General features: G+C 24.9%; 3 non-coding genes across 3 annotated transcripts; 1 reads left to right on the top strand and 2 right to left on the bottom strand.

Annotated features, from left to right (window-relative positions):
* Positions 1-10,554: 10,554 nt before the first annotated feature.
* Trnai-uau (transfer RNA isoleucine (anticodon UAU)) lies at positions 10,555-10,644 on the bottom strand. The gene is given in 2 exon segments: positions 10,555-10,590; positions 10,607-10,644. It is a non-coding gene; the product is annotated as a tRNA-Ile (tRNA).
* A 4,596-nt stretch (positions 10,645-15,240) lies between these two features.
* On the top strand, positions 15,241-15,330 carry Trnai-uau (transfer RNA isoleucine (anticodon UAU)). The gene is given in 2 exon segments: positions 15,241-15,278; positions 15,295-15,330. It is a non-coding gene; the product is annotated as a tRNA-Ile (tRNA).
* Positions 15,331-15,691: 361 nt separating this feature from the next.
* Trnav-uac (transfer RNA valine (anticodon UAC)) lies at positions 15,692-15,764 on the bottom strand. Its single transcript has one exon. It is a non-coding gene; the product is annotated as a tRNA-Val (tRNA).
* Between the last annotated feature and the right edge of the window lie 1,800 nt (positions 15,765-17,564).

The raw sequence follows: 17,564 nt of genomic DNA, 5'->3' as shown, positions 1-17,564 counted from the left end.
TTTTAAAATATCTAGTATAATTTTTATTATTATAACCTTGTGGCTCTCTATAGCCCTTTTACTGGAAACGGTCCCCCTCATTCCCATTTTGCCACATTGCAGCAGAGCCTTTCAAGAGGTCATATGGCCAACTTTAAGAAACCCGATAAAAACGATGAAAATATTCACAAATATAAAAATAAAAAGTTAAAGTTTGTTTGTTCATACCAATAAATGAAATTAAATATTTAGTTTTAGTACTATTTGCAAGGGTTTTTTATGAAAAAATGATTATTTCTTATTGAAGATAATACAGCAATTAACATTTTTTTAAGAATATCTAACAATGACTTTTTTTAAACAAAAATTTAAAAGAAATACAATTCATTTTTGTGAAATTAGTATGATAAATAAAAACATTTTTCTAGTTTGAAAATTCGTTTTTAACTTTAAATGTTTTTTTTAAATTTAAGACTTTGAGTAATTTGATCACTTAAATACCAGTATAACCAGAAAAATTAATATATTCAGTTCTAAGTTCTAATTATGATATTAAACTGATAAACTTTATATTACACCTTAAAATTCCTGATCAAGTCATCTTTTTATATAAATTGTTTAAAATGTACTTATCTATTAATAGAATAGAAACTATACTTGTATTTACTATTGCCTATTTGCAAGTGGTTAATGAAATCAATGAAGACAATTTTATTTATCTTATATCTAATGATTTCAGTACACAAAAAATTAGAACTTTATATTATAACACAAAAAAAAATCTGTACATAATCAAAGAATTTTTTAATTATCAACATGCTTAAAATAAATAGATAATTATCGTATATTTTATATAATAAATTTTCCAGGGTTCCCAAACACTAAGGAAAGCCAGAATGACTCAGGAGTTAAAAAAAACTAATTTAAACTCAAGAAAATTTTGTTTATAATAAAAATCTCAGGATATTTTCTGTTGAAATATATTTAAATATATATTTTATAACGTTTAAATAAGATTTAGTGGTATAATCTTCAATATATTTTTTGTTTTATAACAAAATTTGTTGGATAAATATATATTTACTAATTTTGAACAATAAAATTTCTATTTTTGAAAATTTAAAAAACTAATAATGGCTCTGGACAATTTATGGCTGTGCAGGCAAGTTTAGGGTCATTTAGGACAGTTTCTTTGACTCAAAGAGTGGCAACCCTGAGTTTCTTAAGTCATTATCAAAAGCTAAAAGCATTTGCCCACTGATTCTTTTAGCTATATAAAACTTTGACTTATGTTTATTATAAAAGTTTTAATTTGGGTTTTAAAGACATTCAAAATCTGAAAAAATTTTAAATTATTATTTTATCTCAGCTTAAAACATTATTTTAATTCTACACTTTTAGGGTATTTTTAAAATGTATTTTACTCAAATTTAAAGTAAATTTTGTTGAGTAGTTGTATTACCTTTGATCAAAGGCTTAACTCATTTGTACTGTATTATAATAATATTTTTATAAAGAACTGAAGCCGTAATAAAGTTAAAGTGTTATTAAATTAACTTTGTTCCATAGTTATAATAAGTGATGCTACATTGTTTAACTATTTAAAATGTTTGAAGTACAAGTGCTAATGGTCTAAACTTAATTTTATTTAAAAAGTGAAAACAAAAAAAAACATCATAACATACACTTGAAGTCTCTAGGTAGTAGTACAAATACATAACTTTTGTTTATCTATATGTATACATCTTTATATTGTAGATTTTATGCCTTTTTAAAACTTACATTAATTTTTTTTTTATAATTATGATTATTTGAATTGTTTTGTATAGTCTATTAAATTTTACCTGATTTCATTAAAAAACACTGTTATATAAGCAAAGACATTTATTATAAAAACTTAATTAAAAATCAAATATTTAAATACAATACTCAACATAAAAGTACTAGAATTTATTTAAAATTGAATGAAGTTTGAAGTAAAACCATATGCACTTTAAAATATAAGTAGCAAATACTGTTTTCTTTATAACAAACAACATACAGTAGACTACCGCTTAAGTACGCAAATTGAACCCGACCAAAAAGTGCGTACTTAGCACGGATAGCGCGTACTTTTTGACGACATAGTATAATATGAAATTTAGTTGTTTGTTTTCTTTCTTACAAGTAGTCACCAAATAGTTAAGCCAAATAAACAAGTCCTGAGCTCTATCACAAGCTAAAAAGCACCCATGAAAAGTATTAACGTTTGCTAAACAAAGCAGCTTTATCTGAGCAGGGCTCGCACAGAAAGAAAACCAAGCAGCTCACACTTTTTGACATGATGAAATAGAGCCAAGATTTTTTTTTATTCTGAATAGATTGCTAGTCAAGCTAAGTTTAGTTTTATTTATTCTCAAAGCCATTTTTCTGTTATTTGCTAAATTGTTTCGGTTTAGAATAAACCTAGTTTTGTTTTTTATGGTTAAAATTTTTATTAAATAGAAAGTAATAAATTTATTAGAATTTTCCATTAGCTAAAACGTGTTTGATTTTTTTATTTGAAAGAAAAACGTTTCAGGACTGTTTTCTCGCAAAAAATCAGTAAAAGTAATTATTCAGGTTATTTGTTTATTTAAATTTGGTGTAAATATATAAAAAAATTTTAAAGAATTTATAAAAAAAAATTAGAATTTTTTTTGTGTTTTCGGATAAGTGCGTACTTAAGTCGGGGTGCGTACCAAAAAAAAGTGCGTACTTAAGCGGTAGTCTACTGTACTTGCCTTGACAACTATGTTTATTTAGAAAACGTATTCATTCAAAATCTTATAGTAAATGCTTAAGAAAGTCAGAGCTAAAACTATTCAATATTTAATGTCAAACTATGTATTCATGCATTTTAAAAATATTTTAAATAAGTTTTTTACTTAATATGTGACTAAAAATAATTTGAATATCTTAAAACTTTTAGTTTGTAAACTATGAGTAGAAAACTACAAAAACTTCGTCAACTAAGGCCACCAGAAAATACCAAGAACAACACAGATGTGGATAAAAAAAAACTCAAAGTAGTTCAAGAAAAGTTAATACTATTTGACAAAGATTTTAATAGTTTGGTAAAATATGATTTTATAGAGTTTAGCAAAACAAACGTTAATAAGGTTGGCGATGTGAAGTGTACACCAAATGGATATGATTTATTAGAGCTAAGTAAGATGTTTAAATTAATATTTTAATTAGTATATTTGCAGTTTATTAATATAAATAATACAATTGTATAATTTATCTCACTCTAAACTTTATATTGTATATTTCTAAATACAAAAAAGCTATAAAATAGCCTCAAAATAGTTGTCTAATGAAACAATAACCAAACACACTAATTGCAAAGCTTTCGTTCTTTATTTAGAACATTTTCAATGCAAAAATACGGCTGTAAAAGCAAAAATTAAAATATTAATAAATATATGTATATAAATGTTTTTAGTTGATAAAATGACATCTATTAACAGTAAGCAAAAAACTTAAAAAAATTTTTTTACTAAATAAAAAAACACACATTTAATTTATGCTTATAATATTAAAAAGAGTTTTGTTTTATAAAATTACATATGTACATTAATATATAAAAATATATGTTAAGATCTACTAAATAAACTACTGTGTAAATTTAGTAAAATTAAAAAAAAACGTTTTTGCTTACTGTTAATAGGTGTCATTTTATCAATTAAACACATTTTTATAAATGTATATATTTTTATATTTCAATTTTTGTTTTTACCGCCGTATTTTTGCTTTTAAAATGTTCTAAATAAACAACGAAAGATTTGCAATTAGTGTGTTTGGTTATTGTTTTATTAGACAACTATTTTGAGGCTATTTTATAGTTTTTTTGTATTTGTTATTTTTAGTATAGCTTTGTCTGAAAAAGTAGCTAATTGGATTTGTTTTAGACCCCGGTGTACGGCTTATCTATCTTTCTTAGTATTTTTCTAAATTTTGAATTAAATTAGATATCAAATAATGTCATAAAAAGTAAAAAAGTTAACTGTTTTTTTATAAAGAATTTAATGATCTATTAATGAACCAAAACACTTTTATTTTTGGTTTTTAAAAACTTGTCATTTTAAAAACAAAAATTTTGTTGTAAATTTTTTTTAACAGCTTTTTTGATAAAGTTTTATTCTAGTTTCTAAAGTGTTATTAAAACTTAAGTTAGAAATATTAATATTTTATATATAGAATTAAGATTTGCTGAAAATGTTCTTATTTAAAGATAAATTTTTAGGTAGATCCAAAGCAAATCAAAAGAACAATCCTTTAGCTGACATTTTCAAACTAAACAAACTTATGCTTAAAGAAGATATAACAATTAAAAATATCAAATACTTTGAAGATAAACTGTCTCTCAAAAATGCCACTCTGTTTTACAGTCTGGCTAAATTCTTTTACATATCTAGCCTTGAAGAAATAACGCTAAAGTACATACAACGTTGTTTTACTATGGTGGTTGAAACTAAAAGCTTTTTAGAGCTAAGTTTTGAACTAGTTACAAAACTACTTACCAGCTCAGAATTAAATATTCATTCTGAACTTGAAGTTTTTAATGCAGCTAACTGTTGGCTTGAATACAAATTTAAAGAACGAAAAACGTATGCAAAACAACTTTTACTTACAGTTCGTTTTCCAGTACTTTCTGAAAATTCTTTGAAATGCATGTTAAACGAAAAGTTACTAAATGAAATTTTGAAAAACAAGAAGAACTTTTTTAGAAATAAGTCAAACAGATACTACACAAATAGGTACTGTGACCAAGAAAAGTATGACCCAATAGTTTGCTGTGGCTTTGAAGAAACTTATTTTAAAGAAGTATCTAATAGTTTTAACCAGTCTAAAAGATATTACTCAAACAACATAAAAGTTATTCCTACTTTGAACAGAAAGCGATATTCATCAAATACAGTTTTTGTAAAAGGAAACATTTATTTATTTGGTGGCGTGGATGGCTGTAACAATCTAATAACATCTATTAGAAAATATGCATCTCATACTAAAACCTGGATCAAAATAGCTGACATGGTTGACAACCGCAGAGGCTATTCTGCTTGTGCCTTTATGGATAACATCTTTGTTTTTGGAGGTACTCAAAAGGATAATAGTCAATCTTTGAACGCTCTCAATACTTGTTTGCAATTTAACACAACAAGTAAAAAATGGAAACTTGTTCCAAGAATGACTGAAGAAAAAGAACATTCAGCCTGTGGAGTATTTAAAGAAATAATTGTTGTATCAGGTGGGGTTGATAACGATAGAAATGCTTTAAACACTGTCGAGTCTTATGACGTCATTGCGAAGAGGTGGTCACCTATGCCTAAAATGGTTGAAAGTAGAAAATTTCACAGTATGGTTGTGGCGAGGAATAAGCTGTTTGTTATTGATACAATTAGAGGAGTACATAATGAAGTATTTGAAGAATTATGTAAAAAGTTTGTCACTATCAAACAAAGAACAAAGTTCTTTGAGTTCAGCGAAGTCATATCAATTGGAGGAAGAATTCTTATTTTCTATAGACTGGCACCTTCAATGGTTTGTTATGATGTTGATAAGAATGAATGGACTAACGAACCTTGTGATTTTACAAAAGATCTTCAAGGATTTTCTTGCGTAAAAGTACCAAGGTATTAAAACTTTTTAGTGAGAAAAACATTTTTTATCAACAGTTTTACAACTGATAAAACTTTAATTTTTTTTTTTTTAATTAAAAGGTTTAAAAAAAAAATCGTAACTTATTATTTTTTGATTTTTTAAAAGTACTAAGGTTTTTACTTTTCAAAACCGATAAAAACTACTATTTATAAACTAATACAGTATATTTTCGCTCTAGATTAGAATAAAAGGATGTATTTTGTTGCTTAAAGTTTTCAACTTTTATTTGGTTCACTCTTATTTTCTAGTAAATTTTAATTCTAAATAATTCTAATATTTTAAGTTACGTGAAATCGTCTGAATAAAAGCAATCTTAGTTAAGTTCAAAGTGATTTAATTTTTTTTTTTTTGAAATACTTCGTTAGTTAATAGTACATATATAATATGGAATTACTTCATATAAAATTGCGTAATTAAATCTCATATGATTTAATAAAAATGCAATTGATAATTAAATTTTCCATAAACAAAACTTAAAAAAACAATAAAAGTATTTTTGCTTTTTAAGCTGCTTTAAGTAAAATGTTTAGCTCTTTTTTAGAAGGTGAACCAGAACAGAACTTTTTTTAAAAAAACCTTCTAAAATTGTTTAGATTTTACAAAATAACTCATTTATTTCTTTAATTTTTTTAGTACCTATGCACACAGCAATAAATAAAATTGAATTCTCAATTTAAAAAAAAAATATTAATAAAAAAAAAACAATGTTTTGTCATGCTAAAATTTTAATTTATACTTTAAATGAAAAATATAAAAGATGCCGAGTTGCCCCTGCTTTAGTTGCTACTGCTCGAGTTGTCCCTGCTCGAGTTTCCAGTGCTCAAGTCACCTCTGCTTGAGTTGCCGATGCTCTGCTGAGCTTGTTTTCATTTTTTGACTACCACCATATATAGTCTTTAATTTTGAAATAGAAAAAATTGAAAATATGTTTAAAAAGTTATCTAATATTTTTTTAAAATATCATCATTAATTACTTAAATAATTTTCTCAGTTGCGTTTTTTAAAGAATTTACAACTGAGCATTGTTTTGAAGCAGTAAGTCGAAAAAGAAATTAACTTCAAACGTTTTTCTAAGTACTTTATGCAATCTTTGCAACTTTCTAGTGTGTTCCACTTTGATGTTGATATTACAAGCACTATTTTAAACTTTCCATTTTTAAACTTTTTTCTTCGACGATTTACTTGTATAAACTCTTCTACTTTTAAGTTAATGAAAAACTGAACATACTTTTATAGTCTTCATATCATCGTTGGCAACAATATCAATTCGTAGCCTTATCTCAAAGTAAGGATAAGTAACAAAATTTACAAGAATATTTGTATCATCTTTAACAACTAATTAACTGTAATCCACAAAGTTTATATTTTCATTACTTTTTAACACCGGCCAGCTACCAGTAAACTCAATAAATATTTTATCTCTGGTATTTCAAAATTTCTTTTATCTTAATGACAAACTTCTTTTCTTTTTTTTTCAGTGTCAGTCAAATCAATTACCGTAATTGACACAACTTCACCGTAAGCATTGTTAGGTCTACAGAGTCAGTATTAGTGTTTATAATTCCAAGGGGTGGAAGACTATTCAAATTCCGACAATTAAAATTCTTAAAAAAACTAAAACGGCCAAAACTAAAAAAGTTATATATATTTGTCAAATATAAAAACTACATATGCGGGTCCTCTTAATATCTCTAGCCGTTTTTCTCTTTTTGCAAAACATTAAATATTTTTGTAAGATTTCAAGCACAAAGTTTTATGTTTTAAACTTATATACTATGTTTTAACACGACATTATAGTTAACTATCGACATTTGTCGACTATAATTTTAGTAAAAAAAATTAATAATGAAAAATCGTTATTTTGATCTATACATTCTATTAGCTAACATATTTAAGTTCATTTTGAAAAGAAAAGGTTATTAATAATCTTCTCATCTACAATATTTTTAACTTAGTTATTTGCTTTATAGAATAAGTTTAAGTAAACTTTTTAAAATTAAAAAACATGATATTTTTTCAAATTAAAAAGCTTCTTACTAAATATGTATCTACATTTTTCAACTTATTTAAGCATATTTATTAGCACAATTTTTACTTTTTGCCTGTTAAAGTACATTAAATGTTAAATTATATCAAAAAATAATTAAAAATAATCAAGTTAATTTCTGTTTTATGTTGTATAGCAAATGATATATTTAAAATAAATTTCACGTATTTCTTAACTTAACATTAAAAAGTTTTTAAAATTTTTGTTAGAACATAAGTTTTTTGATTACTACTTTATTTAATTTTTAAATTCAAAATTTTGTTGAAAATTATTATATGACTTACTAACAACTGGAATGCAATAGTTAAAATTGAATAGTTTTACAGATTTAATTTAAGCTTTCAAATAAGAGTAAAAAAAAATTAGAACTCGTATGGCTTGTTTTAAGCATTAATTAAATTTTTATAATAAACAGCTTACAACTATTTAATACTTTACTAAGATTTTGTTTTTAAATAAAATGCAAGTAATCTTGCGAGTAGTTTAAAACTTAATTGGTTAATTTTTTCTAATTTTAGCTTACTTTATACATACATGCCTTTAATTTTTAATATTAATTGGTCGAGTATGTTTTATAAGAAAATCATAATAAAGAAGAAATCTTGTTGTATCATGATAGATAAGTTCAAAGTATGTAATATTAGAATCATTAGTAATTACAACTTAATTTGTATTCTTCTGTATTTATAACTTAGTAGATAAGTTTAAAAACTCATGACTCAAAGAAAATTTAATATAAGTTATAAACGATCCACTTTATAATTGTTAGTGTAGTTTAAAAAAGAAAGTTTTCTTAATATTTCTATGCATGTGGTTGTATTTGTTTACAATTAAAAATCACATAGAAAAAGTATTTTTTATAGGCATATCCGCTTATTCTTGTGTTTACAAAACTGAAGCTCCAAAAACTAGTAAAATAGCTTTGTAAAATTATTAAAAGTAAAATTGTTCAATTTACTTTTCAGTGCAATGTACTTTTGTAACTTTTTTATATAATTTTAAAAGAAAACTACCCAAAATAAGGTATGACGTTGTAACAGGATATCAAGTTGCACTTGATTACTGTTTAGATTTGGTTGGAAGTTTTGAGCTAAAAGTTCATTCAAGCGTTAGAGAAAGCTCGCAAGGCAAGGTCAAGTTTTATACTGATGCAAGTTTAATACAGTTGACAAAAGGAAAAATAAAGTGCATACCAGAAACCCTGATGCAACATTTAGTTATGGAATGTTTTAAATAAGCTGATACAACAGACAGTGAGAGATTCTAGCCACAGCCTGCTGCAGTAAACGTGATAATGAAGAATTAATATTTATATTGTTTTCTTATGTTATATATAGTTTTTTTTGATTAGTATTGTTTTTATAAGTATTTCTTATTTATATTCTAAGTAGTTAAATCGTATTTTGTTTTATACATTCTTAAAGTATATTCTTGCTAGATTAAATCTTGTGTAAAGGTTTTGACCACATTTAAAGTGTTTTCTAAGTTTGATGTTCTTTATATATTTGTTAGTGTTTGCAATTGTTCTTTATATAAAATATGTTAACTCATGTCATGCCTAGTTTTATATAGAGTAGCCTAAGTATTATTAGTATCATTATTTAGTATAAGTTAAGTTTAATATTAAAGGTACCTACATCTGTAGGTTACAATTGAGGCCTCAACAAAAATATTATTTTGTCAATGATTGTAAAATAAGAGACAAACAGCAGAGAGAAAAACAAAACAGTTATAAACCAAAACACAACCACCAATTAACCCATCAGAGTGAAGCAACTGATGATAAACAATTTGAAAAAGAAAGCACCCATACTGATTCTCCAAATGATTTATTAAAAATTAGCTCTACAGGCTATTAACCTATTAGCAATAAAAAAGAACAGGTTGAACCTCAGATAGCAATTCTAAAATTGCTTTCCGAAAAAGATGAGTTGATAAAAGAAGGTTTAAAAATTGAAGAAAATGTTAAGAGTATTAAACTTAAAATCGAGGAATTAAGAAATAAAGTTTTAAAAAGGCAAATGTAATCTAATTAAATAACAATTTGTTTACATAATTTCATTCAAACTTACTTATATACTAGTACATCTTACTAGCTATTGTAATTCATTTTGCTTATATTGGATGTTTATTTTATTTTATATTTTTCATAGCCTTTGATTTCAAATCGATCAAACAAATAACTTAAGTTTCAAAATTAGGGTTTTTTTGTAATATAAACTGCAGTTCTATTAACTTTAAAACGTTTAGGTGTATAAATAAGATAAAAAAAAATTAATTTCAAGCTTTTTTTTACATAAATTATGTAAACTACAAATAACAACTTAAAAGCATTTATTCTCTTATTTTTTAAATTTTATTATTTATTAAACTCCTTTGTTTATTAAAGCATTTTGTTGATTAACAAAAATCTATAACCGCAACACTATATATTGGTTCAACAGTCCGCAGAAGGTCGCGGGTTCGTGCCCCGCTGGAACCATTTTCATCTTTTTAATATTAACTCATAATCTGTGCTAGCTCCAGATATTCATTTCGATCAAAAGACATAACAACCTTTTTGAAGGGTAAGCGTTGGGATTAAAAGATTGAATGTTGCGTTTTAGCAGTTTAATCTACGCATGCAAAATTGACACTCCATACAAATCTTTAAAACTACTTTACAAACTAAACTTTGAGCCGTTTAATGTACACATTTTTTTTAATAAAACTTCTAGTAAAATAAGATAACTGTTCATTTATGTTTTCACATTTAGGGTATTAGTCTGAAATATTCTTTAATTTGGAAATTTTTAAGCATTCGGACATTTAACTTAGATTCCAAACTAAAATAAAATAAAAAGTGCTCCTGGTGAGGCTCGAACTCACAACCTCCGCATTTCTCCGATACTATCATATAAGTACGGCGCGCTAACCGATTGCGCCACAGGAGCTACGCATGTTGCTAGGCAACTATTGTTTTTAAATCATTTGTTGTATGAATGAACAGTGTTTGATTTTAAAGCATGTAAACATGTTTTTTAAATAGCATGAGTTACTTTAGTGAGTATAAAACGCTTAAAAAGTGTTCTTTATAACATTAGGCATCAGTAAAACCAAAAGTATTATGCAAATAGATTAAATTTTTCTATACTGCTTAATAGCATTCTTGTAAAAACATTTGTAGAAATATATATACATGTATAAAAATTATGTTAGATGTTTAAATTTGTTAAAGTATATACTTGATGCTTTATAAATGAAACAGAGCAAATATATTTATTTAGATAAAAACTAATATTGTTTAACAGCTTGAGATTACAATGTATATTACACTATTGTACAACAATGAAAATTACATTACAGTTTGAATTTTTTATATACTTATCTAACACTTGAAGCCTTTCTTAAGTCCTTTTCAAAAGTTTTATTTAAAGTGTAAGTAATGTTTTAAATTGGTTACAAATATGAAATTCTAATTGGTTATGAAGTAGTTATGCAAGGTTATAATAAACTACTTCATAATAATCAAATAAATCATTTAATTTTTACTGACCAAAATCTTATTTTATAAACATCTCACATATTTTTTTCTCATTTATATATATATCAACTTTAATCCAGTTAATAAATATTTTGATAAGGTAGGTTAATTTGTTCTAAATTTTAGCTTAAAAAAAATTATTCTAGTATTTATACCAGGGGCGTGTCGAGACATTTTTCAAAGGGGTTCACAACTTTTTTGTTCTTAATTTGCCGCTTAAGTACGCATTTCTTAGGTATGTACTGCAATTTAAGCACGCATTGATGCGTACTACGCAAAATTTAGCCGAAAAACTCTGTGTTTAAAATGCTTTTTACTGCTAAACAGATAGAAATTTATAGATTAAATAAAAAACATATAAGTAGTAATAAAAATTTAAATTTTTTTCATTCATTATAATGTATTAAATTTAGATAAATCAAAACTAAAAGAACCCAAACAAAGTTATGAACTTACAAATTGTATATCAAAATTTGTTATTTTATTTCTTCAACTGTTACAGACATAACTAACTTACTCTCTAAAGAATTCTAGGTTTCTAAATTTCTTCCAGGTTTTTAAAAGTACACATTTTTGTTTGTATTTTGAGTTTAAAGTTAAGTTTAAGGTAAGAAACTGTGTGAGACAGTTTTAAAACATTGGAAAAATACTGTAAACCTACTTTGAATTTGTTTTTTAATAAAAAAAATTTGATGATGACAACATTTTTTCGTTTATATGATAAATTTTTTTGAGTCAAATCGAAATTTTACTGCTGAAAATGTGAAAATTCTTAATATTCCAGGTTTTTTCAGGTTTATTTAGTGATATTTGTTCAAAATTCCAGGTTATTTTCAAAATTTTCAAAATTTTCAAAATTCCAAGTTTATTTTGCCTATACTGTCAAATTCCAGGTTTTTCCAGGATTCCATGTAAAGTGGCAACCCTGAAAATTAACCTTTTTATCAGGAAACAATATTATAAAATATTTAAAACTAGAATATATTTTTACAAAGAGAACTTCAATTTTGATTCAAATGTTAGCAAAGATGGAGTTCTTACATTTTTTTTTTAATTTTAACCTTTTTACATTTAGATATCTGTTTTTAATAAAAATATTTATTTCAATTAATTCAATCTATAAAATTTGAAATTTCACTAAATATACAATAACATATACAAAAATAAAACAACTTAAATAAAAATTGAAATTTCACTTAAAAAAATGTTTAGACTTATAGAATTAAATTAAAACATCTTTAAATTATTATTAAATGTTAGAGGTTTCTGAAGGATAGAAAATTTAATGATGAGATAAAAGAGGCAAAAAGACTGAAAGAAAGTTTGTTTTTTATAGAAAATAAATAGAAAACAAGTATATAAGATAAGTATACAAGTAAAAATTAAACCATAAAATAAATTGTCGTTAGTAAAGCTATTTTTCCGTTAGATGGTTTTTGTGTTTAAGTTCAGTAGGAGTCAGGGGCGTGTTTTGAGTGGTTTCTTATTTACTGTGAACCCCTGAAAAAGAAAGAAGAAAAAAGGATTCTTAGAATATCACTAAAAACGTTGTTTATTGACTTTTTTTCGGTTATTTGATAAACATTGAATAAAGAATGTTGAATTTATAACAATGAAAGATTATTAAGTTTTCTAAACAAAAAATGCTCGTTTTTGCCCAGCTGAAATAGATTTTAAATAAAATTTTAATTGTGACATCATAACAGGTAAAAGTTTTAAAGTTGCAATTTTCTTCTAGGAAACATTTTACTAAGATGCTTTTAGTTTCCATTAAAAATTGTTACTTAGTCTGAATAACTTTTGATTAAAACTTGTTTTTGAACTAGTAGGTACAATTTTACTTAAAAAATGTCCAATATAATCACTAAAGTTTTATTTTACTTAGTAAATTGTATATAATAATGTTGTGTGAAGCTTTTAAACCTTAAAAAGTTCAATTCAGAGAGTTTTCAAAATCACTATCATTATTTCAAATAAAAATGTAGTACACCACCCGAGCAATTTAATCTTATATCATTTAATGTTATTTTATATTTTTATTTAAGCTCTTTTATATTTGTATATCTGTTTGCCACAAAGTTTATTCTTGATTTTTTCAAGTTTTCAACTTTGAGAGATTTCAAAACCATAATCAAAATCCCTGCACCATAAGGCAAACATTTAATAATAATTTAAAGATGTTTTAATTTAATTCTATAAGTCTAAACATTTTTTTAAGTGAAATTTCAATTTTTATTTAAGTTGTTTTATTTTTGTATATGTTATTGTATATTTAGTGAAATTTCAAATTTTATAGATTGAATTAATTGAAATAAATATTTTTATTAAAAACAGATATCTAAATGTAAAAAGGTTAAAATTAAAAAAAAAAATGTAAGAACTCCATCTTTGCTAACATTTGAATCAAAATTGAAGTTCTCTTTGTAAAAATATATTCTAGTTTTAAATATTTTATAATATTGTTTCCTGATAAAAAGGTTAATTTTCAGGGTTGCCACTTTACATGGAATCCTGGAAAAACCTGGAATTTGACAGTATAGGCAAAATAAACTTGGAATTTTGAAAATTTTGAAAATTTTGAAAATAACCTGGAATTTTGAACAAATATCACTAAATAAACCTGAAAAAACCTGGAATATTAAGAATTTTCACATTTTCAGCAGTAAAATTTCGATTTGACTCAAAAAAATTTATCATATAAACGAAAAAATGTTGTCATCATCAATTTTTTTTTATTAAAAAACAAATTCAAAGTAGGTTTACAGTATTTTTCCAATGTTTTAAAACTGTCTCACACAGTTTCTTACCTTAAACTTAACTTTAAACTCAAAATACAAACAAAAATGTGTACTTTTAAAAACCTGGAAGAAATTTAGAAACCTAGAATTCTTTAGAGAGTAAGTTAGTTATGTCTGTAACAGTTGAAGAAATAAAATAACAAATTTTGATATACAATTTGTAAGTTCATAACTTTGTTTGGGTTCTTTTAGTTTTGATTTATCTAAATTTAATACATTATAATGAATAAAAAAAAATATGAAATTTTATTACTACTTATATGTTTTTTATTTAATCTATAAATTTCTATCTGTTTAGCAGTAAAAAGCATTTTAAACACAGAGTTTTTCGGCTAAATTTTGCGTAGTACGCATCAATGCGTGCTTAAATTGCAGTACATACCTAAGAAATGCGTACTTAAGCGGCAAATTAAGAACAAAAAAGTTGTGAACCCCTTTGAAAAATGTCTCGACACGCCCCTGGTATAAATACTAGAATAATTTTTTTTAAGCTAAAATTTAGAACAAATTAACCTACCTTATCAAAATATTTATTAACTGGATTAAAGTTGATATATATATAAATGAGAAAAAAATATGTGAGATGTTATATAAAATAAGATTTTGGTCAGCAAAAATTAAATGATTTATTTGATTATTATGAAGTAGTTTTTTATAACCTTGCATAACTACTTCATAACCAATTAGAATTTCATATTTGTAACCAATTTAAAACATTACTTACACTTTAAATAAAACTTTTGAAAAGGACTTAAGAAAGGCTTCAAGTGTTAGATAAGTATATAAAAAATTCAAACTGTAATGTAATTTTCATTGTTGTACAATAGTGTAATATACATTGTAATCTCAAGCTGTTAAACAATATTAGTTTTTATCTAAATAAATATATTTGCTCTGTTTCATTTATAAAGCATCAAGTATATACTTTAACAAATTTAAACATCTAACATAATTTTTATACATGTATATATATTTCTACAAATGTTTTTACAAGAATGCTATTAAGCAGTATAGAAAAATTTAATCTATTTGCATAATACTTTTGGTTTTACTGATGCCTAATGTTATAAAGAACACTTTTTAAGCGTTTTATACTCACTAAAGTAACTCATGCTATTTAAAAAACATGTTTACATGCTTTAAAATCAAACACTGTTCATTCATACAACAAATGATTTAAAAACAATAGTTGCCTAGCAACATGCGTAGCTCCTGTGGCGCAATCGGTTAGCGCGCCGTACTTATATGATAGTATCGGAGAAATGCGGAGGTTGTGAGTTCGAGCCTCACCAGGAGCACTTTTTATTTTATTTTAGTTTGGAATCTAAGTTAAATGTCCGAATGCTTAAAAATTTCCAAATTAAAGAATATTTCAGACTAATACCCTAAATGTGAAAACATAAATGAACAGTTATCTTATTTTACTAGAAGTTTTATTAAAAAAAATGTGTACATTAAACGGCTCAAAGTTTAGTTTGTAAAGTAGTTTTAAAGATTTGTATGGAGTGTCAATTTTGCATGCGTAGATTAAACTGCTAAAACGCAACATTCAATCTTTTAATCCCAACGCTTACCCTTCAAAAAGGTTGTTATGTCTTTTGATCGAAATGAATATCTGGAGCTAGCACAGATTATGAGTTAATATTAAAAAGATGAAAATGGTTCCAGCGGGGCACGAACCCGCGACCTTCTGCGCGTAAAGCAGACGTGATAACCGCCACACTATGGAACCTGTTGAACCAATATATAGTATTGCGGTTATATATTTTTGTTAAACAACAAAATGCTTTAATAAACAAAGGAGTTTAATAAATAATAAAATTTAAAAAATAAGAGAATAAATGCTTTTAAGTTGTTATTTGTAGTTTACATATTTTATGTAAAAAAAAGCTTGAAGTTAAATTTTTTTTATCTTATTTATACACCTAAACGTTTTAAAGTTAAGAGAACTGCAGTTTATATTACAAAAAAACCCTAATTTTGAAGCTTAAGTTATTTGTTTGATCGATTTGAAATCAAAGGCTATGAAAAATATAAAATAAAATAAACATCCAATATAAGCAAAATGAATTACAATAGCTAGTAAGATGTACTAGTACAGGGGTCGTCAGGTAGTTGGTGTTCGCGGGCCAAATTTCAAATTTTTACGTCTTCGCAGGCCGCAGTTTTAGTTTTAGTGACATTTGAATAATATTTTTGTTTTAGTCATACTAGAGAAAGTCTTTCTTTTAATCACTTTATTAACCTAAATAACTTTTTGCTATACATAAAATGCCTATTTAAATTATAATAAATTATTAGAATAAAACTCACATTGACTAATATCCCTAAGTCTAAATAAACTGTGTACTTTCTTAAGGACTTAGTAAGGTAGATTTAATGTTTTTTAATTTTACTTACAACCTAGCTCTCTATAGAAACCGAGCTTTAAAAACAATTATGGGTACTTTTATACAATTTTTATCTTTTTAACCCTTTTTTCATATTTAAAAAAAAAAAAAAAAATTTTGTCTTAAATAGCTTACTCTCTTTAAAAAACTCATTTAATACCTAATTAAAAAAAATAACACCTATTTGTATTGTACAAAGCTAAAAAAAAGTATATTAACATAAATAATTCTCGAATACTTTAACAAAGTATCTTATTAGTAATAAACTAGTTTGCTATATGGTTGTCACTTTAAAAGCAAAAACATTTAAGATATATTAAACAATCATAAGTTTATTAAAATTTCAAAAAGCTAAAAACACCCTGTTAATCAAGCTTAAATACCTAATTAAATTATCGTCATTATAATAAAGTACACAACATTTAAGATGACAAAAAAATAATAACTAGTAATTTACATTACAGTCATTAAAACTATTCTTATAATTCGTAGACTTATTCAAAGTGTTTAAAATAAAAGTATGACACACACCTGAGTTTAAAAAAAAATTCTTAAACAGGTTTAACCTAATCTGAGTTTTAAAAATTTTTAAACATGCCTGTTTGTTTGTCAACACTGTTTAAAATAAAGAAATAACAAACTTATTAACAGTGAATAACATATACAGCAAAAAAATATCATAATTTAGTTTGAATGGACAAATAGGTTTATCAAAAATTCTTAACAAAAGTATAAACGTTTATCAAGCCATTAATAAAATAGAAAAACTTATTTTTATTGAGCATTATAGCAATTCTTTATTTGAATAAAAACAATGCATTTCAAAAGCGTACATGATAAATATAAGACCAACTATAAGAATTAAAAAACGGTAATTAGGAGTTATTGCGAGAAACCAAATATAAAACAAATCGCTAAAGTCAGTTCCAACGAAGCACATGATTATCTTAAGTAACTACTAACTGATCGAAGAAACTGTTAAGGCAAGCTATGAAGCAGCAAAACTATTTACTAAAAAGAATAAACCATTTAGAACTTTAATTTCTAAATAATTTATGTTGGCGGTAAAGAAAAATTTTTGTTTATCATCAATGAAAACAAGAAGTCGTGTTTAGAAAATGTCTGAAGATTTTAAAGCCGCA

The sequence above is a fragment of the Thalia democratica genome, chromosome 5 (genome assembly GCF_965202585.1).
Source record: "Thalia democratica chromosome 5, ktThaDemo2.hap1.1, whole genome shotgun sequence".
Taxonomy (NCBI): Eukaryota; Metazoa; Chordata; class Thaliacea; order Salpida; family Salpidae; genus Thalia; species Thalia democratica.
This window is presented reverse-complemented; position numbering and strand designations above follow the sequence as displayed.